The following is an 8,576-nucleotide window of genomic DNA, read 5'->3' as shown; positions in this document are numbered from 1 at the left end:
GCATCCCCTCTGCTGCAAGCATCATAAAGGAGGTGAGCACACCCAGGAGAGGACTGATAAACAGACCTTACCTAGATGCCTCCTTTACAAGGATTCTAACATCTGCTAGAATCCTTAAGGTGTGGTGGCAGGCTTTCTCCATCAGGAAAGAGAAGGCCAGTAGCATGGCCAAAACTCCTCTAAAAAAAGTTATTCTGAGAGTAAGGTTGACCTGGACTCTACGGAGTAGAGTGGGGTGCCCACTCCTCCATGTCTGACAAAACACAGTTTGTAGTCTCTGCACTGACAATTGACCACCATTCACATTCAACCTGGAGGAGCCATCTCCGCAGAAAAAGTAGGCAGGCTGCATCAATTCTAAGAAGACTCCAGCTAAACTCTGTCAGGATACCACATAACCATCATGTAATTGTTACCACGAGCCTTATTAAGAGTACGGGTAGTACCTAAATCTGAGCTACAACTGAACTCCTATGAAATTATGTATGGGACACCATTTCTAAAAAATATTTATGTATAAGATTGTTTTGCCTGAAGATATATATATAGGTATATATCTGTATATATATATATATGCACATCACCACATGCGTGCCTGCTGCCTGTAGAGGGTGTGGGATATCCTGCAACTGCAGTTACAAATGTTTGTGAACCACCATGTGGGTGCTGGACATAGAACCCAGGCCCTATGGCAGAGCTGTCTATGCTCTTAACTGCTGAGTCATCTCTCCAGCCTGAAAGGCCACTTTTAGCCTCAGATTGGGTCATTGATTCAGAAACTTGGGGCTCTGCTAGACTAGGCCAAATAGCCTGGAACAAAATTCTACCAAGATTCAAAATGAAAATTATCTTGACCCAGTCCATTTGGGGGACCTGGTGATTTAGACAACCTACAGACAGACAATCCAAAATGCCAGCTTCACATCATTTGATCATGCTAGGTAGTATTTGGTTGGGTTTTGTTTGTTTTTGCTTTTTGTTTGTTTGTTTGTTTGTTTGTTTGTTTGCTTATTGGTTTTCTTGAGACAAAGCTTCTCTGTGTATATCCCTGGCTGTCCTGGAATAGTCTCTCTGTAAACCAGGCAAGGCTTGAACTCACAGAGTTTGCCTGCCTCTGCCTTCCAAGTACTGGGATTAAAGTGCTGGGACTAAAGGAATGTGTCACCATAGCTGGCTGCTAGTTAGTTTTAACTGACAAGTTAACACAACACAAAACTCATTTCAGAAGAGAGTCTTACTTAGGAATTATCTAGATCACTTTGACCTGTGGATCCCTGTCTTAGGGTTTCATTGCTGTGAAGAAACACCATGACCAAAGCAACTCTTATAAAGGAAAATGATTAACTGAGGCTGCCTTCCAGTTTCAGAGGTTTAGTCTGTTATCATCATGGTGAGAAGCATGGCGGCATGCAGGTAGACAGAGTGTTGGAGAAGGAGCTGAGAGTTCTACATCTTGATCTGGACAAGGCAAGGAGAGACTGTCCCACTGGACATGACTCGAGCATAGGAGATCTCAAGGCCTGCTCCTCAGTGAATATTTCCTCACACAAGGCCACACATTCTAACAGTGCCACTCCCTGTTGCCCTACAGGGGTTAGTTACATTCAAACACCACACGGTGTTTGTGGCACACTGTCTGATTTTTAACTTATATAAGAAGATCCTGCCTACTGTGTCAGAATCACTTAGGCAGGGAGTCCTGAACAGGATAAGAGAGAGGAAGCTACCCGAGAGCCAGCGAGTGTATATGCCTTCTCTTTGCTCCTGAGTGTGGTTGTGATATGACTAGCTACTTGAGTTTCTGCCTTGAGGTCCCAGAAGTGATAGACTGTACCCTGAAACTGTAAGCCAAATAAACTCTTCCCTTCCGTATGTTGCTTTTGTCAGGTTATCTCTCACATCAACAGAAATAAAAGCAGGGCAGGAAGTGCCCTTATTAGGTTTTGTTAAACATCCCAGTGGCTGTCAAATTCTAAGGGATAGTATCTGGGTTCCCTGGACACACACATACATAAATCTAGTTTCTGTAAAAGGCGTAGCTTTTATGGTGAGATGGAAGACAACACTATTTGGAGCTGTGAGCAAGCCAAGGACCTCTTATGACTGTACAAAAGAGATACCAATGGTCAAACTTCAGCTGAGAAAATCTGTGGACCCTCAAACTTTAATCCATAGTGTTGGAATTACACTCCATGTAGAAGAGGTCATCCGACAATGCTAATTCTCTCAGCCATCATTCGCCAAAGTAAGTCCTTCACCGAAACACACAAAGCCCCTTTAAGTTGTTCTTTTCCTGTGCCAGGACTAATTTGTCTGGTCTGGGTAAGTGGGGATCTGATACTGTTAACTATTTCTATGTTGCTTCTGGGTCTGCCATGCTTAGCCTTAGACTCACTCCACACTGCTTTTGTTTCACCTCAGTCTTCAAAGCAAATCCTTACCTTCTATGTATTACTTGATCGCTATTTCTGATGTCTTAAAAATAACTCCTGTAGCCAGGCATGTTGGCACAAGCCTATAATGCCAGCACCAAGGAGGCAGTAGCACTAGAATTGGCCCTTGTTTGAACCCAGCCTGGACTTCACAGTGAGTTCCAGACCAGCCAGAACTGTTGCAAAGTCCAACGTATTTATTCTGTTTTTCATGCATATCAAATCCAACTTATATTGAATCCTACCCTTCTGGAACTGTGTGTTTGTGTGTGTGTGTGTCTGTGTGTGTGTGTGTGTGTGTGTGTGTGTGTGTGTGTGTGTGTGTGTGTGTGTAGGCCATGGTGTCTTCCTCTATCACTCCTCACCTTATTTTTTTGAGACAGTATCTCTCTCTGACCCTGGACCAATCTAAATCATTAGAAAATGGGAAAGGTTATTTGAAGAGTTTAAAGTTTCAATATTTGGAAACAGAAACTATTCAGGGATGGACAGGGCAAATGGACTGTATAACAGTGTACATGCAATTCAGTGCCAATGAGGGCTTTACAAAAAAGAAAAAGAAAAAGGATAAAACGGGTGCAAGATGGCTGCCACAAGTCAGCATGTGAAGGGCCTGGTCATAATAATAACTAAGGGAACTTTAGGTCTTTGCCCAGTCGCAGCCAAAAGCCTGATGGGACAAAGGGCCACAGATAAGCTTCTGGATCTACCTAACTCAGGGGATGAGGTCCCAGACAAGAAGTTAGGAGAGAGCTGCATGGTTGCCCCAGTCAATATGACATATATATAAGCAGCTTGGACTCTAGCAACAAAGAAGGTCGTCTATGTAGATGTGGCTGTCAGCTACGCAGGTTCTGCAGTGGTCATTAAGGCCTACATCTAAAAGAAAGACCAGGTCCACCCCATGGAGGACTCTCCAGCGGGTTCTCAATCTGACTCACATAGGCACTTTAATTGTAAATATACCTGGTTGCTGGTGAGATGGGCCAAAATGAACCAGACAAGGGAGGCCAACATGGAGTTACCATTAAGAGTGCCAGTGTGGTTGCCTTTGATGGCCAGGTTGGACAAGCTGCATGCATTGCATCCAGCAGGGGCATAGTAGGCATGACACTGCCCATTGCTTCAGATCTGGCTCCCATAGATAGGCATCTGTGTGGTGACAATTGTGCCAGATTTGTTTGCCACCCCACTGCTTACCACCCTTCCAGAAAGAGCGCACAGCTTCTTGGCTTGCCAGGCACCCTTTCCCAGCTGACTAGGTGGCCCTGCTGAATCACTTGACACAGATCATAATCAAGAGCCCATTCTTGAAGGAGAAGTCATCTGGCTGGACAGGGCCATTAGCATGCAGCCTTAAAGGGCCAAAGCAGGAAAAACACCAGCCACTTTTCAGATTGAAGGAAACCTTCCAGCCCCTTTGTAACTCTACTCCAGTCTCCCTATCACTCTATGCCTGAAAAACTCTCAAACTTAAGAAAAAAAGGATAAAATAGCACTTTTTGTTATGCACATTTATCACAACAAAGAGAAGTGCTATGGAACATGGTTAAAGGAATCTCATTTATTCCAGGACAAAAGAGAAGTGGGAAGGATGAAGAGAGGTGTCCTCTGTATTTAAAAAGCTGAAATCCTTTTGCATAAGAGCAAGAAACAAAAATCTTTGTAATCCTTGGTTATTAGTATTATTAGTACTTTTATAAATGTATGGTGTCTTGTTCCAGTAGAAAGTCACGTCGGTTCATAATTCCATACTGGATCAGCACGGGTGGCAGGACCTATGGAAGGTGATTAGATCAAGGTGGTTTCTCCCTTATAAGAAAAGCAGTATAGTCTGCACAAGACTGAGTGAGGCAATCACAAGGATGTTTTACTGTAAAGTGAGGCTGGTGCCCCCTCCTTGTTCTCTTACATATCTGCTCTTCCACATGCCCTGACTGCTTTCTGATGTTCTGCCATGAGCTTACACGGTGCAAAGCTCACAACAGAAGATGAGAAAGTGCTGGAACTCAATTTAATCAACTTCCTGACACCTGTAACTGAGAGCCAAGATAAACCTTCTTTTCATTACCAATTTAACCTCACCATAGCAACGGATAATGGACTAAGACACTGACATTTTTCAAGCCGTAGTTATCTGAACAACAATAATAAAAATAATAAAAATCAGAAAGGCATTATTTTTCTTCATCTTTTTGCTTTCTTCACTGCTGAAATGATCACACAGTGATTTGAGGAGATAATGAACGGTGTTGTTCCCTGAAGCAGGAAACGTTAGCCATGGCTGGCTAGTTTCATGCAATGCACATGCATACACAGCATTAATGAATGGATTAGTTAATACTGCATTGCTGTATTCTGTTCCATCTTTTTCCCTGTTCTCCTCTCTGCCGACCCCACAGGCACATATGCACCCAGAAACACACACACACATTCCACACGCACATTTTGTGAATTTGATTTCCTCCCACACGAAGAACCACCAGATTTATTTTATTGGCCAATTTTCTTCCTAGCATTTTTTGGAAGTTGTCTAAGGAGAAGGAAGTATGCATCTGTTGCCAGGCAACGAGAATCTCCAGAATGTGCATTGCTTTTCTTAGACAGAAGAAGGAGCATTTAATTTTTGCAACTGAGGTTTGATTTCAGCCCTTGAAAGGTCACTCAGATAATTCACAGTAATGACTTCTCTATGTACACCATAAATCCAGGTTTTCCTGTCCCCAGAGTTAGGACCAAGAACTTTTAGCCAAAATATTGACCTTTCTGGTCTACAAATAGCCACAGACCTAGTGGGCTTCCACAGGTGAAATAGACTGTAATAAGTCTGAGATACAGAGATAAGTTGATAGGATGAGATGGTATGTATAACGTATGTATTGAGAAAATGGATAATAATTAGTCAATACAAATATGCATGGTTTGTGGAGAGAAATAGTTTTTGAGGTGATTGCAGGAAATTAAAATATTGCTTCATGAGTAGAATGTAGTGACATAGTCACATGCTATCAATTCTACCTCGTTTCATTTAGTTATTAATCATAGAAGGCCACATGTGAACCAAGAAAACTTTTTTCTTTTGAAAAGTTTTTCATAGGGAACGGGAAGGAGGATGGAGGGACGGGAATGTGGGCGTGGGACTGAAAGGGGAAAGGGGTTCTGAGATCAGGCTGTAAATTGATTAAATAAATTAATTAATGAAAAAGCAAAAAAGGATAATACTTACAACCTAATCCCAGAATTCAGAAGTCTAAGGCACAAGAGTCATCATGGTTTTTAGGCCAACTAGGACAATACAGTGATTATGAGGCCAACCTGAAGTACAGTTGGAACTTGTCTCAAAAAAACAAGCCCAAAGGAGAACAAAAGTCCAAGAAAGAAATTATTGTCTTCGTCTAATTTGATGGAGGAGCTTGGCAGAAAGTTTAAGTCAATACAGGAAGGTAGCAGGCATGCATGTGATCCACACACAAACATGTGAGCAAAACGCCTATACATACGAGATGTGCATTCTGGCCTTTTAAATAGTAGCTGTCATCTAGAGAGATGTTGCCTAGCAACACTTCTCTACACCTGTCTCTGTTGGCATTGGGATATTTGCATTTTTCTGGAAACCCACTTTGCTAGCCTTCCTTTCAGAAAGGTTTTTGTCTTAGCGAGTAGAGTAATTGAATTCTTAGGAAAGAGAAAGAGCAAAGCCAGAGCCCCCAAAGACCTCAAGGCCTTCATGCACACACCAGAAACTGTCTGGTTATTTTTCACCTGCCTTAGAACATCATTTTAATGCAAACAAGCCACTCCTAAGCAGCCTGAAGATCTGATGAAAAAGGAAGCTGACTAAAACACAGTACTGATGAAGTGTAAGGGTTTTGTTTCTTTGTTTCTATTTCTTTTTTTTTCCATTTTGCTTTTTATTTTTTTATACTTCTCTTTCTATTGATTTAACCTTACCACTCATAAATAATAAAAGTTAATGGAAAGATTCTGTGAGAGGCCACCCCACTCTGCACTCCCCTTTTTGATAATCTTTAAGGATTACAAAATCAAAATGAAGTAATATTGGTCCAGGTCACACAGCCTCAAGAGACCATTGTCAATGAGACCTCACACACATCTTCATATGAACTGTTAGCTCAAAGGCCAGCATGCATCTTGACCTTTGGACTAAAGTGAGCTTCAATTCACATGTTTTTGCTTAGGGTTCTTAATCTCATTAATGAATAAATGCACTGCCGCTCCACAGATCCTTGACCAGGATTCCCTCTCATTCGGGTTCTTCTGAGAGCACCCATGCACCAACCACTCAACACAACACTAGGTGTCAGCAGAGGTAGACAGTCTCATCTAGCAACTTGAAAACCCGGGAAGAAATTCCCATGTACGTCACAGTTTATTTCTGCTAATCTTTTGGCACTCTCCAGTAGCAACGAATCTTTTAATACTCTTCATGTAACCCTGGCAATCCTGGTTTCTAATGGGATTCTGAAGGATGATTTATGGAGTCCCCCATATGATAATCATTTGAGAAAAACGGTTTAATGTTGAGAATCCGGGCCCTGAAAATATCTGCCTTATGTTTCATTGTGAATGGTAATTACTCTTTCTTATCTCTTTCCTTCCAATATATACAGTTATCTGCTTCTAGAACTACCTAGGGAACTCTTTGAGTTACCACACAAGCAGGACCCAGCTGCTGGATGTGGGTCTATGAGTCAAGAGGTAAACTGGAAATAATATTCAACATTGCTCATATCATTTCACCATTAGGGGCCTCAGTTATTATAAGTGTAAAATTACTTACCTAAAGTCTATATTAGTTCTAATGTTTTTTTTTTTAACTCTCTAAGTCTTCAAATATTCGAAGACAATACATTCATACTAAAGATCTCAGAAACATTTCACCTCAAACATGTAATTTCTTCAAGTAGTTTCTATAATACTTGTTGACTCATTATGGGTCCACCTGAAAGCTAAGCAAGATACCCTGATGTAAAACCAAGAGAATGATATTTCCATGCTGTGACCCTGCTCTAAGCGGTATTCACCCAGGGTCATGTGGACAGCCAGGTAAGGATAAAAGGTCTATGGAAAGGTTTGCAAAAGCCAGGTCTACAAGTACACATCTGTAATCCAGTGCATGAAAGCCCGGCAGGATGACAGGCTGGCCTTAGCTAGGTAGCAAGTCTGAGGCAAGTATGGGCTACATGAGGCTGTAAAAAAACACAAATAATTGGCCATTCAAATTAAGAGATCTTTGAACAAGCTACTAAGGAACAGAAATGCTGGAGTGATAATGCTTCTGCTTTTGCTTTTGCTTTTGCTTTTCTTTCTTTCTTTTTTTTTTTAAAAAAAACTACTTCAAAATAACAAAGGTTAATTTTGTTAACTCTGGACCACTGTTCTTTCTTTCCAAGAAAAGAGAAAAGAACACTGAGGTACAGAGCAGCTTGGTTTTTTTAGTATAGGTATCAGGAAGTAATCGCATTTCATTTTCTCAGATCTCTGCTAGAAAAAACTCAAGATCTTTAAACAATCTATAAGAAGTAGAACCTAGAGAAGTATGTGGATGGATAGGTCCATGGGGCATGAAGAAGTTTTCCTTTTGTGCGCCACCACATGGACAGGGTCTGCAAGACTGCAGTGGCACTTCCCTGCATCCATCATGTCCAGCACAGGAGTGGCACTGCTCTGCATTCCTTAGGTTGCTGTCTTACTAAAAAGAATATTGGTGGAAATAAAATCACAGCCTTTGGAGGACTCAAAATTGTGTTAGGGGAGGGAAGAAAGGGGAGGGATTGAAAGGATGAGGGCCTTATCAGTGTATGTATGCAAGTATGGAAATTCCCTATAATTAATATGTGCTAGTAACTATAATAGTAATAAAAATGTAAATCTCCCTCCACAAGGCAGTTCTAGGAAAGCCACTTAACATAGCTCTTTCCAGGTGTGTTGGTTGGTGATAGAAACTAACCCTGACAGACAGGCTCCTGAGAGAGGAGGGAGCTAGCAGGTTGAAGCCAGGCACAATGAGTTTAACTCTCAGCGAGCTCGAGGCGAATAAGCACGAAGAGTAAAGAAAGAACACACAGTAAGGATTCTCAGCACAGTCCTTCCGTCAACAAATAGACTTCGGGGCTTTGGAAA

The 8,576-nt window shown here is 41.6% G+C and overlaps 1 pseudogene; it reads left to right on the top strand.

Moving 5' to 3' along the window:
- Positions 1–3,015: 3,015 nt before the first annotated feature.
- On the top strand, positions 3,016–3,792 carry LOC129685306 (3-hydroxyacyl-CoA dehydrogenase type-2-like; annotated as a pseudogene).
- Positions 3,793–8,576: the final 4,784 nt, after the last annotated feature.

The sequence above is a fragment of the Psammomys obesus genome, unplaced genomic scaffold (genome assembly GCF_907164565.1).
Source record: "Psammomys obesus unplaced genomic scaffold, mPsaObe1.curated_primary_1811, whole genome shotgun sequence".
Taxonomy (NCBI): domain Eukaryota; kingdom Metazoa; phylum Chordata; class Mammalia; order Rodentia; family Muridae; genus Psammomys; species Psammomys obesus.
Note: the sequence above shows the minus strand (reverse complement) of the source record. Positions and strands in the feature narration are given on the sequence as shown.